The sequence below is a fragment of the Pipra filicauda genome, unplaced genomic scaffold, assembly GCF_003945595.2.
Source record: "Pipra filicauda isolate LSUMZ 115617 unplaced genomic scaffold, ASM394559v2 scaffold264_size1072897_pilon, whole genome shotgun sequence".
In the NCBI taxonomy this organism is placed as follows: Eukaryota; Metazoa; Chordata; class Aves; order Passeriformes; family Pipridae; genus Pipra; species Pipra filicauda.
Window position 1 is genome coordinate 219,703 of NW_024104381.1, and position 19,317 is coordinate 239,019.

At 57.6% G+C, this 19,317-nt stretch overlaps 1 protein-coding gene across 28 annotated transcripts in view; it reads right to left on the reverse strand.

The window, feature by feature from the left end:
• Positions 1–12,959, reverse strand: part of NFASC (neurofascin) — an 81,726-nt gene extending 68,767 nt beyond the window's left edge. For 21 of the 28 annotated variants that reach the window (XR_003545624.2, XM_027746925.2, XM_027746938.2 and 18 more), the window contains exon 1: positions 12,868–12,959. The gene's annotated coding sequence lies outside the window, so the exon portion shown is untranslated. The remainder of the gene's footprint in view (positions 1–12,867) is intronic. The other 7 variants (XM_027746942.2, XM_027746939.2, XM_039382330.1 and 4 more) reach the window with 2 other exon arrangements.
• Positions 12,960–19,317: the final 6,358 nt, after the last annotated feature.

The following is a 19,317-nucleotide window of genomic DNA, read 5'->3' on the forward strand; positions in this document are numbered from 1 at the left end:
ACCCCGAGGTGACTCTCCCCGTGCCCTAGGGACACCAGTCAGCAGGACACGGGAGCAGAATTCCCTGCCCATCCCCCTGCAGATGTCCCAAATCCAAGGATTTACAGAAAATCTCCTCCAGCAGCAGAGTCACCTCCCTTTGCCTCTCCCACTCAAGACACACTTTTCCCCCTCCAGAGCTCAGGTTGAGGTTCTCCATCTCTCTGTCCCGAACACAAAGCATCTCCTCGTGCTGGGGAGGATGTGCTGAGCCCCTCCCAGAGCTGTGAGCCCCCCAACATCCCAAAAGCACGGACCCACCAGCCCAAAAATCACCGAATTGCTCTCCAAGACCCTCTCCCCAGCCCCTCAGGGCTGCCCCAGCCCCTCCAGCCGAGGCACAGCAGCTGCCAGCAGTGACTCGGGCTCTCCTCCCCCTTCCCTCCCGGCCCTGGCTGGGTGTTCCTGCGTGAATAATGCGGGAGCTGTGGGCACAGGACACTGCCCACTCTGTCCCCTCCGGTGCCCAGGCCGGCAGGGAGCGGCTCTGAGTGCCAGCCAGGGCCTGGCCCCGCGGCCTGGGCTGGGACGACGCGTTTTGTTCCAGATGCAGCTCCCTTTTGTTCCGGCCCCGCGGGGCTGAGACGGACCCTCCTCACCCTCTGCAGGGGGACTTCCCAGCCAGGGATTTCGGAGGGATTCGCCAATATCCCAGCACGGATTCTCCCCTCTCCAGCAGCAGCATCTCCGGCTCTGGGGCAGTGGAAGTGCAGAGGGGTCAGGGGGGTCGCAGGGACCCTCATCTTCCACCACACTCGTTTGAGCAGCTCTGGGACTGCTCAGGAACCAGCCTGGCTGGTACCAAACCGGAGAGCAAGAGTATGAGCTAATTAAGGCCCTTTGTTAATTAAGCCCCTCTTTGCCCTGCAGCCACAGTCCTGACAAGCCCCAAACAGACTCTGCTGAGGATGTTATTCATTGCAAGACACGAGATGAAGCCTGAGAAGTGCAAATCCCCCCAGTCCAGGGAAAAGAGGCTGAGGGGGAGGTTGGCTCACGTTTGAGGGGAAGCATTTGGGACAGCACAGGCTTTCCTGCCCTTCTACAGCTGGGAAAAAGAAAAGTAACCCAATTTTGCTCCCAGATCCTGGCTTTGCCCTTCTGGTTTTGCCAGGCAGAAAGCACCCAGCCCGCTGCACAAACCACGCTCCGAATGTCCCTGAAACCCTTCCTGCTCCCAAACTGCCCTTGAGACTCCATCCCTGGTGTGAGGTGTCCTACCTCGAGCTGCGGGACCTTTCCACACCCCAAAACACCCCCCCAGGACCGCGGTGCTTCCATCCCGTGCCACCACAGCGCTCCAACACCCCCCGGGCAGGGCTCAAGAGGCAGCGGAGCTCAAGAAAAGCGAGCGGAGCCCAAGCAAAGCGAGCGGAGCAGCCGCCTCCTCCCAACCCCTCGTGGCTCCGGCCGTTCTGCTGAATCACTTACTGCAGTGCCCGCACCGCTGGCAGGACCTTCCCCGAGCCCCGGGAGCTCACACGGGAGATGCAGCACCCGACAGCACCGGCTGCTCCTCCGCCTTCAGCTCCTGGAGCATCCCAGCGCTCCCGAGGCATCCAGAGCCGGGCGCAGGGAAATCGTCCCCTCCCAGCAGGTTTCGGCGGAGCCCGAACTGTTCCTGCCCCGCAGAAAATTAACTCAGGGAGGCGCTTTCCTGCCAACCGGGCTCCGGCTGCCGCGAGGGGATCGCTCTCCCCGCCAGGGCGGTGCTGGGGCGCGGGGGGGGCTCGGGGGAGGCAGGAATTGGGGGAGATCCCAGGGCGGGGGAGAGGCAGGAATTGGGGGTGGAGAGGCAGGAATTGGGGGTGGAGAGGCAGGAATTGGGGTGATCCCAGGGCGGGGGAGAGGCAGGAATTGGGGATGGAGAGGCAGGAATTGGGGATGGAGAGGCAGGAATTGGGGGAGATCCCAGCGCGGGGGAGAGGCAGGAATTGGGGGTGGAGAGGCAGGAATTGGGGTGATCCCAGCGCGGGGGAGAGGCAGGAGAGGCTCCGCGCCGGCGGCGGGGGCTGAGCAGCCAGACGGGAACAGGTTTTCCCTCGCCGAGTCCCCCGCGGTGCAGACGGGATGACTCAGAGCGCAGGGGAGGGCACGGCACGGGAAAATAGAGGGTGAGGGAGAGGGCACAGGGTGGGCAGGAGGAGGGCACGGAGTCGTGGGGGGGGAAGGGAGCGGAGATTCCTCCCTTGGAGAATCCCGGGATATCTGGGGTTGGGAGGGACCTCTGGAGCTCACCCAGCCCAACCTCCCTGCCAGGGCAGGGTCACCTGGGGCGGGTGACACGCGTCCAGGTGGGCTCGGAATGTCTCCAGGGAATCTCCACCCCCTCCCAAGGCAGTGTTGGAGTGGGGGCTGCACGATTTGCAGCTCCAGAAGCAGAGCCAAGGGCTGCAGCAAACCCTGCCCAGAGTGGGAAAGAGGTCCCTGCACAACCACGGTCCCCAGTGCAGGGCACTGCTCCTCCTCCCAGTAACACCAGTATGGACGCTCTGCCCCCCCATCATCACACAGGAGCTGTAACAGCACTGGGCTCGCAGAAAGGAGAGTTCAGGGGCACAGGCCATGGACCCCCAGGGCTGGGGCAGGAGGGGACAGAAAGGACACTCTGCACAAGGACAGAGGGACACGAGGATCTGTCCTTCCTGAACAGAGAACCAGGAGGCTGCTCTCCTCCCAGAAATGCTTCCCTGCTCCCAAGAGGAGCCGCTCCAGGCTCCCGGGAAGCTCAGCCTGCCCCTGCACATGACTCGACACTTTCTGATCCCTGAGAAGGGCTGATGTGACTCTGCATTCCAGCTCCGATGGGACAAAACGCCTCAAAAGCTGCATCTCAGCCCCCTTCCAGGCTCATCTGCATCTCAGCCCCCTTCCAGGCTCGCTCACCCTCGTGGTGCATCCTGTGCTTTACTGTTTTCCCCAGCTCTGAAAGAGCCAACCCCAAAGAGTGAGAAGAGGGGATTTAATTAAAAAATTAAAAACCCAGGCAGAGTCTGCCCATATATCCCAGTTCCACTGGTAATTAGGAAACAGATGGGGGAAGGAGGGAATGAGGAGAGGAATCTTTGTTAGGTTAATTGTCTGAAGGCACTAAATGAGATATAGGTGGCCTGATTTCCCTGGAGGGTTGTACAGGAACTTAAGGATAGACTTGCCAGAGAGTAAAAATGGGAGTTTCCCAGTAAAGGACAGCAGAAGATTATAACTAATCAGGCAAGAACAGAAGTGATAAAGCCAAGGAGAAAAAACAAAGCTCCCCTTTGTAGCTTTAAATGAGGAACCGACCAATCTGATCCACAGCTTCATTAACATCTTATTAAAATGCCATTTCCATTTTCCTGATTAAACGGGTTGGGGAGTCGAGAAGTCTTTGTGGTCTTGGCCTTTCTCCAGGGTGGAGGTGCCCCGGTGCCCAGAGGTCCAACCCCTGGGGACGGTTCAGGTGACACCTTTTCGAGCCAGCACTTCCCTTCTGCTGCTTGCCAAGGTGCCCTCCGAGGACGCCCCTTCCTCCCGGCCCGGATGTACCAGAACCTGATATTTTGGAGCAGACACAGCAACAACACCCTCCTCGTTCGCTGCCTCCTGTGTCCCAAGCGTTCGGTGATAACGTTTCACGCCGAGGGGGATGTTCTTATCTCCCCCAAACAAGAGCTGCCAAACTCCCCCTTTAGCGGCAGTTTCTGCTCGAACGACTCAAACAACGGCTCATCAGGCTCGTTGTGACAGACAATTAAATCCCCTCGCAGCTCATCTCGGCCTCCACAACCCCCCCCAAACCCTTCCTCCCCCACCAAAGGGCACCACGAACCGCTCTCGGTCCCACTTTGCCGCGCGGGTGTCTCATTAACCCGGAGTAGCTGCCGAGATAATTACGGAGCCAGCCCGGCTCATCCGGATTACTGGGATTGGCAATGCCCGACAGGCACCGAGCCCAAACAGCTTTCCAACCACGGGAAAATTAAGAGTGGGGCTGGAAGGGAGAAGGATCAAAGGTCCAGCGCAATGGGACGACGAGAGAAGCAAGCCTCAGGATTTGAAACCATAAGCCACATCCCTACCAATTGATTAGTTACTTCTCCCTGTTTTTCCCTTGATTCGGGCAATGCCTTCCTGCTCTCTGCCGAAATTAAAACATGATCCAGCCCCTTGAAGAGCACACATTAAAGAGATATGAGATCTGAGCCGAGAAGCTGAATTACTTTTAATTTGCACGGGCTGCCTGCTGCAGCTCCAGCGGGATATCAAAGGCTCCGGGTGCTGTCTGGGAGCAGCCACTGGAGCTGCTGCTCTGGGAACCAGAGTCATCCCCACCGTGCTGAGCAGCTGCTCGGGGGCTCGGCCTCTGTGTCACCATGGAAGGAGAGGAGGAGGAGGCTCAGCCACGTCTGGAGAGAGGCAACAGCAGCTGCTGCCAAGGGCGACGGTGGCACCTTCCCCCACGGGCTGTGCCAGCCAGCCCAGACCCCCCAGGTCACTCTGCCCTAAGGGCTTCCCAGTGCAGACCTGGTCCCACTGCATGGACTGCAGTGTCCAGAGCCGGGAAACTGTGCCAGGTGCCCAGTCTGGAGAGGCCACAGCATCCTGATCTCCCCACACAGGAGCAGAGGGGTTTGGATCCATCTGCACCTCTCGGTGGGGCCGGAGGCTGCGGGGTCCCTGTGGCAGCTCCACGGGGTGCCCCCAGGACCTTTCCCTATCTCTGGAGAGCAGGGATGCTCCCCCAGGACCATCTCCTAGCCTAGAGAGTGGAGATGCCCCCAGGACCATTCCCTGATCATGAAAAGTGGAGATGCTCCCCCAGGACCATCTCCTAACTCTGGGAGGGTTCCCTCACCCCTCAGATCCACTTCCCCGGGGCCAGCACGGGGAGATCCCGCGGGAACGGCCCCTTCCCGGCCTCCCCCATCCCGGGGAAGGGTGGGATGGCCCTGGTGGCATCTGGCCCACGCTGCCCTCCCCTGCCCGGGGGTAATCGTGCTCCATCTGCCTTCCCCCAGCTCAGCATCTGTTCAGGATCGATCCCGGGAGCGTCACCAGCCCCCCCTGGCCGGACAATGGGCAGCATCAGGCACAAACTGCATCTCCATTGTCATCAGGCACAAACTGCAGCTCGATTGTCAAAGAGCTTTTCCTTTGGCTGCCTGGCCCGTGGCACCCCTGGCTGTGCACGGCCAGCCCTGCTCTGCTGACTGAGACCCACAATTTATTGCTAATTAATCAGCAGATGTTGACTCGGACCAGGCAAGGGCAGGGATTTAATGCATCCAACAGCCCACAGAGTAAATATCTGGGGCTCACCCAGGAGAAAACACCTCCCAGTCCCTGCAACACCTCTGGGGAAGCTGAGGCAGGGTGTTAAATGGCACAAAATCACGTCCTGCACCCACAGACCAAAAATCTGGGAGAAACTTCAGAGTTTCCCCTTCCCCTCTTCCCACCCCTCCTGCTGGGGGAGGTTGTCCCGGGGGGGGGGGGGGTCCTGGGCCAAGCCTCCCAAAATATCACCCCCATTCACCTTCCAACACAGTTTTAAAGCACGTGCTGTTACTCAGGGGACCAGCAGGGAAGAACAGAACTTTTTTAGCCACTATCAGCAAGTTGCAAACGTGACCTGATTTTTATTTAATTTTTTTAGTGCCACTCGGCAGACAAACATCACATTCTAGCAAGTGAAACCACACCTGAGCAAAGCAAATCCAGAGCTGGACTAGCAGAGCCTTGTGAGGACAAGGAAGGAGAAGATCCTTCCACTGTGCCAGGAGAGGGAAATGGCATTTAAAACCAGACACTGCTCTGGCAAAGCCCGGATTGAGCGAAGACGAAACGAGAGCTGACAAGCTGACATTTGGAAATGCAATTAGCTGGCTCGTAGAGCCACCCTGTTATCTTATTGTTAATTATATGTTTGCTCAGTCTGAGGCAATACACTTATTTCAACGTAATTCTCGGGCTCTCCTGCTTTGACGGGTCCCTTCAAGCAAGAGCTCCCGTCTCCCCCCTCCCTCCCTGCCAGCGACTTTTGGTGCCACAAAGGCCTGGGCTTCGGTGGATTATGTAATTGCCATTAGAACCTGCTCCTGGGGCAGCATCTGAAGTGAATTCCCAGCATAAGAGGTGCTTGGGAACCACTGCTTTAATTTCCCACTTCTGCAGTTCCTCCCCCAAAACCCCAGTCCCAGTCCCCCCAGTGCCCTCCCCTGCCCTGAGCCGAGCTGTGCCAGCAGACATGGGTTTATTCCCATCCACGGCCCTCCCTCCCCTCTTAATTGTGATAAATCTGCCTTTTAAACACATTAGAGAGCGTCAGGGACCAGGCCAATTTCTGGGCACAAACATCATTCCCATTTCTTTGTCTTGCAGGGCAGCCTGAAGGGGGAGGGAGCAGCACCTCAGCTGAGCAAACCCGGCATCTCCTGGGCAAAAACCCTGCCTGGAACACTCAGAGAGCAGAGCCCTCAGCTCAGCAGGGCCACTCAGTCCCACCTCCACCCCAAACCCGAGCACAGAGGTGGAAGGGGGAGACAAGGGAAGTGGAGTCCATGGAATCAGGGAGCAGCCCCAGCTGCCACCCTGGCCAGCAGGACTCCCACGAGGTCAACCAAAGCTGCCCAGCTGCTGAGAGGGCTGGGAAACAAAGCCCTGCAGGCCTTGGCAGCTGGATGCCAGAGCTGGCAGCGAGGGGTGGCAGCTCTGATGGGCAACGTGATGTTCTGAAGGGCACTTGGGCTGTGCACAGACCTGCCTTCTGATAGTGCAGCCCGTGGATTTGGTATAAACTAACACAGGGGTGAATAAACCCTGATTCCAGCTCTTCTGGGCACTTAGTTTTGACAGACAGTTCAGCTTTAAGATGTTTTACATTAGAATCCAAATTTACTCGATACAGGGGAAGAAGGAAATGGGATTATCAACTCATTAAGTTGGCTTGATATAGAATCAGAGAATCACAGACTGGTTTGGGTGGGAAGGGGCATTAAAGCTCATCCCATCCCACCCCCTGCCATGGGCAGGGGCACCTTCCACCGGCCCAGGTTGCTCCAAGCCCCGTCCAGCCTGGCCTGGGTCACTTCCAGGGATGGGGCAGCCACAGCTTCTCTGGGCAACCTGTGCCAGGGCCTCCCCACCCTCCCAGGGAAGGAATTTCTCCCCTAAACTTTGCCTCTGTCACTTTGAAGCCGTTCCCATTTGTCTCATAATTCCAGTTCCTGCTGACAGCCCCTCTCCCTTCCTTGCAGACCCTTCACTACCCGGGCGGTGCTGTGAGGTCTCCACACAAACCTCCTCTTCTCCCACCTTCCCCGGCCTGTCAGCTGTGTCACGAGAGGAGGGTGACCCAGGAGCAGCTCTGGGGGTCCCCAGTGTTGTGTCACACGTGTGTGTGACCACAAAGCCCCCGTTCTGTCCTCCCCCCCTGCCCCTCCCCGCTCGCATCTGTGAGCACGTCACGGGGGCTCAGACCCAAACCCCCGAGCTCCCAACAGGCAGGGCTTTGTTGCCGGGGCTGGTGGGAGCCTGAAAGCAAGATTTCACGAGGCCTGACACCATTTAAGTGACAGCAAGAGCGGGAGCTTCTCCTGGGCCCTGCACTCCACGGGGGCCCGCTCGGAGCACAGATGTGCCTTTGTGAGCAGAGTGACCCCCCCAGCCCTCACAAACGGGGCTGTGTCACGGCACACGGGGTGGCTGGTGGTGCCAAACCCCTCCGTGGGACTGTTAAGAGCCCGTGGAACAAGATCCAGGCTGGCCCCAAGTGGAATTGCTGGAGGAGCAGTGACATTTCCCACCAGCACACGCAGCAGAGCACAGGCAGCTCCTCATTAACTGGGAAAAACTTCCCGAGCCTGGGCTGGCCTTCACCTTTGAGGGAGAAGGGAATGGTGTTATTGCTGTTATTTCTTTCCCTGCCCCCAGGCTGTGCAAATACCCAATAAAAAGGGCTGTGAATATCCAATAAAACAGTTCCCCGGTGGTGTGAGCACAGACAGTCTCTGTACAGGAGGGAAGGTTCTCAAAGGGATGCCAAGATGTTTTGTTCCCTGCTGATGAAAACCCTCGAGGTGATGGGATCACAAAACACTTCTGGCTGGAAGGGACCACGGCAGGTCAGCCAGCCCAGCCATCAGCTGAAAGCAGGCTCAGCCCTAAGCTCAGCCCGGGTTGTGGGGGCTTTATCCAGGCTTAAAACACCTGTCCAAGAAGGGTGGAGCCCACCCACCCTCTCCGGGTAATCCAGTCCTGCTGGAGAGGGAGGAGGGGGGGAACCGTCCCCCCCTTCTTGCATCCTCTTATTTCAGCGTGTCCCTGTTATGCCTTTTTACCCTGGACACGAGGGGAAATCAGGAGAGGACACCTCGGGGGCTGAGGGGGAGGGCACGAGAGCCCCCAGCTCGCGGTGGGTCCCCGGCGGGCGGTTCAGGACCCTGGAGAGCGGCCGGAGCCCCGCGGGACGGGACGGGACGGGACGGGGCCGCTCCGCGAGGGTCCCTCTCCCACCCACAACAGTCACGTCCTTGTCATTCCCGGGTTTCCCAGAGAAGCTGTGGCTGCCCCTGGATCCCTGGAAGTGTCCAAGGCCAGGTTGGACAGGGTTTGGAGCAACCTGAGCTAGCGGAAGGTGTCCCTGCCCATGGCAGGGGGTGGCACTGGATGAGCTTTGAGGTCCCTCTCAACCCGACCCAGTCCATGATTCTGTGATTCTTTTATGGGATAGCCAGGGAAAGGGGCCATTTCGGAGCAGAAAGAGGATTTCGCTGCATTTCCTGCAGATCCAAGGAGAGCCCTGTCACCCTCCCAGCTCCCGCTGCAGTTGCCAGCCCGGCCCATCCGTGCCAGGACATTTCAGGAGGAATTCAGGATGCAGGCTGACAGTCCGACAGGATCACCCTTGCTGGGCCTCAGGATTCCTACTGTCTGCAGGAACCCATCGGTCCCCGTGCTGGAAAAATGGCAAAACCCCCCTGCCAGGGAGGCAGAAAGCAGCAGAAAACCTGCCAGGAATTCCAATGAACCTCCGGGTTCACCTTGCACCAAAAGCCTCTGGGTTCTGCTCCCTTTAACCAGCCGTCTGTAAGGAGCAACGTTTGCTTCCAAAGGTGGGGAAGCAGCACCCAGGACAGTGCAAGGGATTTATCAGCCCTGCCTGTGTCCCCCTACACTGAATCCTGACTGTGCAAAGCCCCCTCTTGCCTCTTCCCCCCAGCCTGGGAATGCAGCAGCCCCGTGCTGGGGCTCGGCTGAGGAGCAGAGCGAGGCCAGGGAAGCATTTCCAGACTCTGCTTTGGGAAGGGAATTCTCCATTCCCTGTTCCCAAGGCCTTTGGTCCAGCTCTGCCTGCAGTGGGCGCTTTGCTCCCCTGTGCCCTTGGGCTGCTCTCTCCCAGCTGCATTCCCACAGGGAGGAGAACAGGCCTGGATCTCACAGGATGGGATGAGATCCAAAGGGCTCTGAACCGAGGGGAGATAAAGGGACAAAGCAAAGACTTGTCCCCCTGTATCCTTGGGAACTTCTACCTGGTTTAGCCACACAGCCCCATCTCTACTTGTTCAGTTGCTAATCCTTCTCCTCCTATCTCATTAACTGGGAATGGTGATCCCTATAAGCAGGGCTGAGGTCTAAATCCTGCTCTGTTTTAATCCATAATAACACAGCACTGTTTCTTTCAGATCTGGATTAAAGAAAAAGAAAGGGAGGGGGATTATTTAACGTAACAACAACTTCAGGCAGGTTCACTCTGAGCTGGATCTCCAAAATTATGCAATAATTATCCTGGACAGCCAAGGTAAAGGAATGAAGGTGTGACCTGCTTGAGCAGGAGGGGGAAAAAAAGAGAAAAGCTGGAGCAGAAGTCATCCAACAACATTTAAAATGAAGAAAATCCTTTTTGAAAGGAGTTACCCACAGGGCAGGGAGACAAGCTAGACCTCCCTGACAAGATTTGCAAGAGCCTTTCAAAAGCTGTAAGTGAACACAACCCGTGGTCGGAGCTGCCTGCTCGGTTTGAAGATACAGGGGGATATTTTGGTAAAGAGCAAATGAAACCCAAGGAACAAACCTTCAAAAGGGAAGTACCAGAGGTTTCTTGCTTGGGTTTTTTAGAAGTCCCCTCCCGGGTTCTGCTGTTATTCAAATTCCAGGAAAATCTGATTTTCTGTGTGTTCCTCAGAGACATCCAGTGCAAACAACCACAGTGGGGTTAAATCTGAGTTTCCTGCCCAGGTGAGCTCCATTTCTGGAGACACTGGGCAGTGCTTTGTAGAGACACCCCCAAACTACCACATTCCTGCTCAGTGGGGTCAAACAGGTGACAGAAGAGGGAGGGGATTGGAGCCTGGCAAGGTCCTTGGGACCTGTGAATATTCACCCAGCAAACCCCCCCCAAGGTCACCTCAGGTCCTTCCCCCAGGGTCACCCAGCCAGGCCTGGAACAGAGTCTTGGAAGTGGGAATCACTCCAGTGGAAAGTTAAACTCCTTTAAACTCCTTCCACTGCCCCTCTCCCATCAGCCTGAGCCGCCAAAGGTCCCTTTGCCTCCCGCCCGTGTCCGTTCTCCCTTTCCTCGGGATCATGGGAAGCACCAGCAGCTCCCGGGGCAGCACTTGGAGCATCTCATCCCCGGTCCCACACAGCCCCTGACACACGGAACAGACACCTCCTGGATCACCCCTCACCTCAACCCCTCCCCTGCTCTCCCTGAGCAGCTGCACCAGCAGCTCATCCCTGGGGCTCCCTGCCCTCCTTCCCGGGAATCCCGTGGGATCAGCCTCCTCCCAGCGCCCCACACGGCTGCCAGGAGCCCAGGCAGGGCCAAATCCTCATTTCTTGCCGGTTCTACCAAAGATATTTGCCCACCTTTGCTTGCCTGAGCACCGCAGGAAGCTTTTGTGGTGGCACTTTGCCAGCAGCAGCATCGATTTTACGCCCAGGACCCCGCGAAGACAATTAGATCCCGGCAAGGCAAATAATTCATTATGAATTAATACCTTTTGAGAGCTTGGGATATTTTCCATTTAATCATTAGCTGGGAGAAGAGGTGATTGGATTGACTGTCTCGGTTTAAATCAGATCCCAAAGCCACAGCCCAGCTCGGGAAACAGCCTGAGAGGGCTGAGGATGAGGACGGAGCTTTGTTATCCCAAGAACCAACCCCATCGTGCAGCTCGAGTGAGACAAAGCCAGTCCCCGGGTCTCAACCCCTGTAAACAAAGTCTTATTTTCAAATTTAACAACTTGAGCCCGTCCTCTGTCAGCTGAGCAGCCCTCCATGCATTATTTATGTCGGATTCCTGTTACAACCACACACACACACAAAAAAAGGGAAGTCAGCAAGAGCCCAGCCTGGAGCTGGGGGGGAAGAGAAAGGCCAGAAATAGAAATGAAAAGGAGGATGCTGCGTTTGAGGGGTTTTCTTTCAGGGTAGGCCAGGCAGAGAAGTTTTTCTGGGAACAAAGCAGCCACGCTGCCCATCAGTGCCTGCCAAGGGTGGGGGTTTCACAGAACCTCGGGCAGAAAGAAAGGAATCAGCAGCTCTGGAAAAGTCACAGGATTGTTGCCTTTGTGCTCAGCAGCTGAGAGGAGCACCCCGGAAACACCACAGCGCCACAGGATCCATCTTAAAGCAGCCGGGCTTGGCTGGGCATGGCAGCATCCCGGTTTTCCTGCAACACATCCCCCCTGCCCCTCTGCACCGCCTCCCTCCCAGGGAGCAGCCGGGAACATCCCTGCTTGACTTTCAGGAGTGCCCCCCGGCCCACGCGCTCTTCCAAGGAGCTGACCTTGAAAAACGAGCTCAAAGGAAAAGGAAAAAGAAAAACCCGTCCAAGCCAGACGCACAAGCCTTTCCCAGTTTTAGCAGGGACAGGATTTTCTGGAGAAAAACCTCCCTTTTTTCGCCCATAATCCCCCAGAGTGCCATGCCCACAGGCCTCACCGGGATGCAAGGAGCATCTTCCCTGCTCCCTGTCCTCCAAGGAGCAGCTGAGGCCACGGCAGAGGACACTGCCCCGCGCTCCAGCCCAGCATTCCCTCTCCCGGGCCCGCAGCATTCCCACCTCCGGCGCGGCCTCGCACACGCAGCGGAGTTTCCTTCGCCCTCCGCAGCCCCTTCCCGAGCATCTGCCGGAGCTGGGGAGCAGCTGAGCCGCCCGGAGAGCCGGGAGTACAAATGATTCAGCACTTTCCCCACCTCCAGGAGCTGCCGGATCGATCGCGGGGCTGCTGCAGGCGCGGCCGGATCACGCGGATCGCAAACCTGGCCGGCACCGGGCGCTGCTCTCCGGCGGGGCCCGGCCCCATCCAGCGCCGCATCCCAGCCCGGGAGTCCTCCGAGAGGCCTCGCCGGATGGATTTTGCCAGCCCGGGGTGTCTCCGAGGGGAGAACGCGGATCCGCCCCCGAGCACGAGAGGGAAGCGCCGGGTCCGGGTTCCCTGCGGGGCAAAGCCCTCGTCCCCCGGGGGAGCTTTGGGGCCCCAAACTTGCCGTGTCACACAAAGGTCTGTCCCCGGGCTGCGCTTCCCCCCCTGTCCCCCCGCGCTGCCACCCCGGGATTTTATCACACGCGCGGACACGATGTCGTGACGTAAGAGCCAAAATCCCATCACATGCCCCCAGCCCGGTACCCACCTCCCCCCGCACGGGGTCCAGGCACCAAAAAAACGGGGGAAGAGAGGGGGAAGGGGTTACTCTGCAGGCAGCGAGATCCCAAATCCGCGGTGAGGATGCGGGGACCAACCCTCACCCCCCGCCCGGCCGTGCCCCGCGCTCCGCCCGCCCCGAGCATCCCCCGGGCCGCTCCCGCATCCCAGTGCCCACCCCCGGGACCCCCTTACCCGGTGAGGAGTGGAGGGTCGGCGGCAGCCGGGGCTCGGTGCGGGGCTCGGTGCGGGGCTCGGTGCGCCGCACTGCGCGCTCCCGGGCGCGGCCGCGCCGCACTGCGCGCTCCCGGGCGGGCGGAGAGCGAGCGCGCCCCGGGAGGAGGAGGAGGAGGCAGGGAGGGAGGGAGGAAGGCAGGGGCTGGCGGGGAGGGGGCTAAGGCAGGGGGAGGGGTTAATTAGCGCGGCCGTTAATTAGCAGCCGCAGCCGCGCCACCCCGGCTCTGCCTCCCCGAAAAATCCCCGCGGGCGCCAAAGGCGCAACCCCGGGCTGGGAATCCACCGGCTCGAGTTTTTTGGGCAGGGAAGGGCAAGTGTTTTCTGAGCGCTGGGGTCACCCGGGGGAAGGGCTGCGGGGGGCTCAGCACCCTCCAGGGCCCCCCCAAAGCACCGCCGTGAGGGGCAAATCCCCCCCTCAAGGGCGGTTCTGCCACGGCGGGGCCGCCGGGGAGGAGCTGAAGTGCCACATCTTGGCTCGGGGTGCGGTGCCAGCTGGTGAGTGCCCCAAACCAGGCGCTGTCCCCCGCCGAGTGACCCAGCAGAGGTGAACATCGCAGCCCAGACATCTCTTCAGCCTCTTGGTGATCAGGAGTGTCACTTTAATTAAAGCCAGGAAACACTCACAGCGAGGTTTTGCTGCCTCTCCTTGCCCTGCGTTTTTTCTTTTTCTTTTTTTTTTTTTTACATTCCAAATGTTCTGCTGAGGCTGCAAAACTTGAACTAAGAGAGGAGCTTTCTCTGGAAGCAACACGCTGACCCTTTTTATATATATTTCATGTATCCTCTAAACTACTTATATGGAACAATCCAATGCAAATCATAGAATGGGTTGGGAGGGACATTAAAGATCACCCAGTGCCACCCCCTGCCATGGGCAGGGACACCTCCCACTAGCACAGGTTGCTCCAAGCCCTGTCCAACCTGGCCTTGGACACTTCTAGGGGCAGCCACAGCTTCTCTGGGCACCCTGTGCCAGGGCCTCCTCTTGCTCAGGGGCTCTGGGAAAGCAGCTTTGGGCTGCAGTTTTCCCCGTGAGTGATGGATGCAGTAACACAAACCAGACTCAGAGAGCAGGTGCTGCAGGGCAGCAACGGCCCAGCTGCTGCAAACCAAGGCAGATAAATCAATTAGGAAGAGCTGAGACAGTGCAGAGCCCAGTGCTGAGCAGAATTCCAGCCACCCATCCCCTGCCTCCGAGGGCAAAGAGGGATCAGCAACAAAGCACAAGGAAACCTGGCGTTAAAGGTGGGGACATTTTGATATCAATGTCACCAAAGCACGGGCTCAACTCCTCATCCTGCAGCTGCTCAGCACCTTTGGAAACATTAAATTTCACCCAGGTTTGCCATTTCCACGGGGATCCTGTGGTGGAGCCGGATTTAGGGCGGGAGTGGGGAAAGTCACTCAAGAGCTCCCTCTCAAACAGTGCTGACTGCTCCTCCCAGGTGCTGATTCCTGCTAATTCCAGAGGGATCCAAGGGCACGTTGCACTTCTCGAGCTGCTCAGTACCCTGCAAAATCCACTTTTCCTCGTTCCTTTGCATGGCCTTGGCTGCAGACAGCCTGCTGGGAAGGAACCGAAATATCCCCTCTGGCTTTTGGAAGCCTCAGCAGAGAATCCCATCTGGAGGAGGCCTCTGCCTTCCTGCACCACACAAACTCTGATTTACAGCACACAGTGCTCATCTGCTTGTTCCATGAGCAAAACCTTGCTTGGTCCTCTTTGAGGCTCCTCCTGTGAGGAGATGGTGAGCAGAGCTCTGAGGGAGAGCTCAGAGGCTCTCCAAGCCTGTGCACATGAGGGAAAGGCCCCTGAGATGTGTCTCCTGCACACATCTCTATGTAGGGATAACCAAATGCTGCTCAAAGAGGGGCAAAATGATCAAGGGGAATAGTTGCAAACCACTGGCAACTCGAGGTGAAGTGTTTGAATGCAATAGAAACCTCACCCTGTGCTTGCAAGATCCCTTTGGGACAGGTGGCTGTAAAATCAGCAGGAATTTGGGTCCAGGGCTTGGTGTTTCCCAGCAAGGATGAGGCTGAACATGAGGAGGACATTCCAGACCCTGGGCTTCCTGAGCCAGACCTTGCTGCAGGCAGGGGAGGTGAGGGACTGACTCCTGCCCCACTCTGGGGTGCTCTGAGCCCTTCCCAGCTCCCCTCAGGATATTTGTCCCCACTCAGGACCTCACGGAGGGTCCCTTCCCTTCCTTCCCCCTGGAGATCCACAGCAATCCAATTAACAGTTAACCAGGGAACGGGCAAAGGGGAGGAATGAGATGAGATGAGATGAGATGAGATGAGCTCCTCTCCTCCAGCCAATCTCTTTGAGAAAAATATTGATCGGCCTTTAAGGCGTTTGCACTCGGAAAAGATGGATTTGTGGGCGCCTTGCTGTGACACGTGGAGCCTTTCAGGAAAAGCTGGTGATGGATGCACGTCCCAGGCACTCTGTTTTAATGGAGCAGCAGCTTTTCCTGCCCCCAGGACATAAATCACGGGGCTGTTGGAGCCACTCTGTGCTTCCCTCATTTAGAGCCTGGGACACGAAGCCCTTCCCATCCCCTACCCACGGGAGCTCTGGCAGAGGTGTTTTGCCTCATTGATGCACCTGCAGGTTTATTCAGTATTAATACAGAGGATTTAAAACCCGGACTGGCATTTAAATACACTCATCCTGATTCCAGAGCACGGAGCTCAATTCCTTTGGAGGCAACGATTTAAGAGGAGAAGGGATCCTTCAGTTCGCTCCATCCCGCTCCAGAGTGCGAACCCCCAGTACCAGGAGGATGCAAAGCCCACCTCCCGCAGCCAAAGCCCCTGGAATGCTGGGGTTGGAGGCGCTGCCCAGCCCGGCACACGCCGTTCCCGGTCCGGGGCTGCCACCTGCTGCCACAGCAGGAACGCTCCTCTCCCGCTCCGGGGCATCGCTTTTAGCCCTCGCGAAACCCGCCCCACGAAACGCGAGCTGTGGGAAACCTCCTCCGGAGCCTGGGAATAGCGGCGGGCCGGGAAAAGCTGTGGCGGGTTCGCAGCGAAGCGGGAGAGCAGGATTTGTGTGTCGCGGGCAGGGAAGCAAAGGGAAAGGATTGTGTAAGGGCGAGATAAATGGATCCAGTAAAGGAGGGAAAAGCAGCCAACCTGAGCTGGGTCTGGTGATTAAAGGATCTGCATCGAGTTAAGAACCCCCAGCCACGACCCTACAACCTGAGTGATGCTCCAGAGCTCTGTTGCTCTGATCCCAGGGAGCATTTCAGGTCATCCCCCTCCTTGGGTTTGTTTTCCGTGATGTGCCTGGAGCACTTTGGGAGTGACCCGTGTCTGGGGAGGCTCCAACACCTCCAGCTTTAAGTGTGACACTTTTATTTCTCTGCTCAATCCTTACTTGCTTCCTGAAGAGTTTCTAATACCCAGCCTGGGAACCAAGAGCCACAGCTGCCTGCTGGGCAGGGGGGTTTATTTAATTATTTGCTTCCCCCCCCCCCGGGTCTTCTGGACACGGACTGGGAGTTCTCTGCACCCCATGGAGAGATTCACCCGGTGGCAGCTCCAGCTTTCATTGCAGGAAAGGTTTCCTTCAGCTTTTAAGATGCAGAAAAAAAGACCTTTATTTGCCTGTTTGTGACAGTCCAGACTGTGCCCACCCCAACCTGGAGGTGGGTGAAACCCTGAGGGGTGGCATCAGTGGGGCCACAACGAAACACTGGCACTGCTCTTCCAAACCTGCACAGACACCAACTAACACCCCCTGAGACACCACCTGAGCCTGCCCTGAGAAGTTTTTGCAAAGCAACACCCCAAAATAGTCATTTCCCTGCAAACCACCTCGAACAACCCCCTCTCTCCCCGGGTCAGGCCCCTCTGCACAGTTTGCAGCCCCTGCTCACAGCTCTGGGCCAGGGAGCCACCGGGTGGGATTCGGGCTGATTTGGGGGCTGGGGGGACCCTGACTTGGGGCCTGGGGGTGCTCCAGCCCAGAGAGGATCCCCCCAGCCTGGCACAGCCCCGAGCAGAGCCCGCTGTGGGCGGTGACAGGCTGGCAGCAGCCGGGGCACGGCACAGCTCCAGGCGCTCCCGGAGACTCCGGTGTCTGACACGGGTGTTCCATGAAATATTCAGCAGCTGGATGTGAACAAAGCTTTGCTCTGATACTGCTCTTCCCAGACAGGTTTCGTGATCACAGATCCAAGAGCCCAAGGCAGCTCTGCCCAGCGTTTTCCCTCCCTTTCCCCAGGGACTGTCACCTTCCCAGCCAGGCAGGTTTGCATCCCACCCCTGTGCTCACCCTCTCCAGCCTCCTGATCTCCATGAGGGGATGGGAAGAAGATGGAAACAAAGCTATTTCCATGGAAAAGCTGAATTATACCGTTCCCTCCTCAGCATCCCAAGGAGGGGTTGAGAGGAAGTGAAGGAGCAGGGAAAAATAAAAAAAAAAATAAAAAAAAGATAAAGCTCTTTCCCTCTTCCCTGCACTTCTCCATCTCTCTCATCACGCTCTGCAAACACTTCTAGTGACTCGAGGAGCACCGAGTGCCTCCATTTACTCATTTGCTGCCAGGGGATTAGGAGTTTGCTCAGCTGGAAAAGACCAAGCCAGCCTGGCTGTGCCTGTGCCACCTTCATTTCTAAATCATCCCTTGATTTCTGAAGTGATCCGGCTGCTCACTGTGAGAGAAATCGTTTATATTGCCCCTCCAAAAACCTGAAGGTTTCCAGCACCCTCCAGGTGGCAAATTTAAAAGGTTTTATTCCCTAAGGCACTTTTCTGCCTCGTGCATTATCCACCTTCCCTGTTGCTGCGTGTGAAGAACAACGTCCATTGTTTCATTTTTCTCTCGTTCGAGGGAGGAATGGTCGGTGCAGAGCACGAGGACACAGATATTTCCCGGTTTCCGCAGAAATCAGGCTTGACCTGGGAAAACAGCCTGGGAAAACCTGCTGGGGGGGGGCCTGTCTCCAGCCTGGAGTGAATCCCATGAACCCGCTGCACCACTAGATCGCAGCACAGCACCAATTTCTGCTGCCAGCACGAGAGAGGAGCGAACAGAGCCCTGGGACATCTTGGAACGGCCGAGGAGCAAAACTCGAGGCGAGAAAGACTCAGCAGAGAACATTCCCTGCCTTCAGGGTGTATCCAACCCACAAAGCCGCTGCCCCGGGAGCAGCAGGTGCCATCCAGTTTGCCCAGGGCTTTCCATTGCCATGAGGAGGGGGAAATGTTGGGACCCCCGGCGAAACCGGGGCCACTGGTTGGCACAAACGTTTGGCAACGTTGGCTGTGGGTCCTAAAGGGAAAAAAGGTGGCCCAGGAAAACCAGCGAGCTGGAAACGTGCTCCTGGAGGGACTGGCCAGCAGTGCTGACTGTCACCAAACCCAGTGCTGGCTGTCCCCAAATCCCTCCTCTGGGGGCTGTCACACACTGAGCCCTCTGGGACTTCAGCCCCCCAAGTCCCTGAGCTGGGATCAATGTTTTGGAGCTGAATTGAAGCCTCTCAGCTTGGCCACGTTGGTCTCAGACTCCCCAGGTCGGGCTCTCCCCTCTGCTGCTGGGTGCCTGTGACCCCCCCATGCCTCTGGCAGCCCCCTGGGTGCAGGGGGTGGTCCCTGCAGCCCCTCCTGTGTGGTTCTGCCCCTGGGGGTGACCCAGGAAGGTGCTCCAGACCCCAGGAGCGACCTGGGCTTCCTTCAGCTGCCAGAGCAGGCACACCCAAGGAGCCAGCCCAGTGTCCACCAGTAGCCCCCGCCCTGCTGCCCAGTTTGGCCACAGCTCAGTGGCTGGAGCCCCAGAAGAACCTGTGAGTCCCTCTGCTCTCATCAGCCCAGCAGATTCCTCCCAGCAAACTATTTCACAGGGTTGTTTTGGAAGGAAGGCATTTAAATGTGCAGAGCAGTCGTTAATCATGAATAATTAAGAATTAATAATTATTATTTAAAATACCAGGGCAGGGGAAAAAAAAAATCCCGGTGTGGGTATTTTTGATTTGTAAATGCCAGGTTTTTTAATTAAAGGAGGGGGAACGTGATCATCAGTCAACTGGTTTCAGCGAGGAGCATCCCGGGGGTTGGGGGATGGAAAAGGGCAGCAGCTCTGCTGGAGGATGTGCCCTGACTGAAACATCCCCTCCTGGGGCTGGGAGCTGCCTGGATTTCTCAGCATTTGGGCCATCACAGAGGTTGGAAAATCCCTCCAAGATCGAGGCCACCCTGTGCCTGCTCCCCACCTTGTCCCCCAGCCCAGAGCACTGAGTGTCTCATCCAGTCCTTCCTTGGACACCTCCAGGGGTGGGGACTCCAAACCTCCCTGGGCAGCCCCTTCCAGTGCCTGACCACCCTTTCCAGGGAGAAATTCTTCCTGAATATCAAGGGATGACTGCTGCCTTGCCCCTAATGCCTTCCAGGAAGCTTCA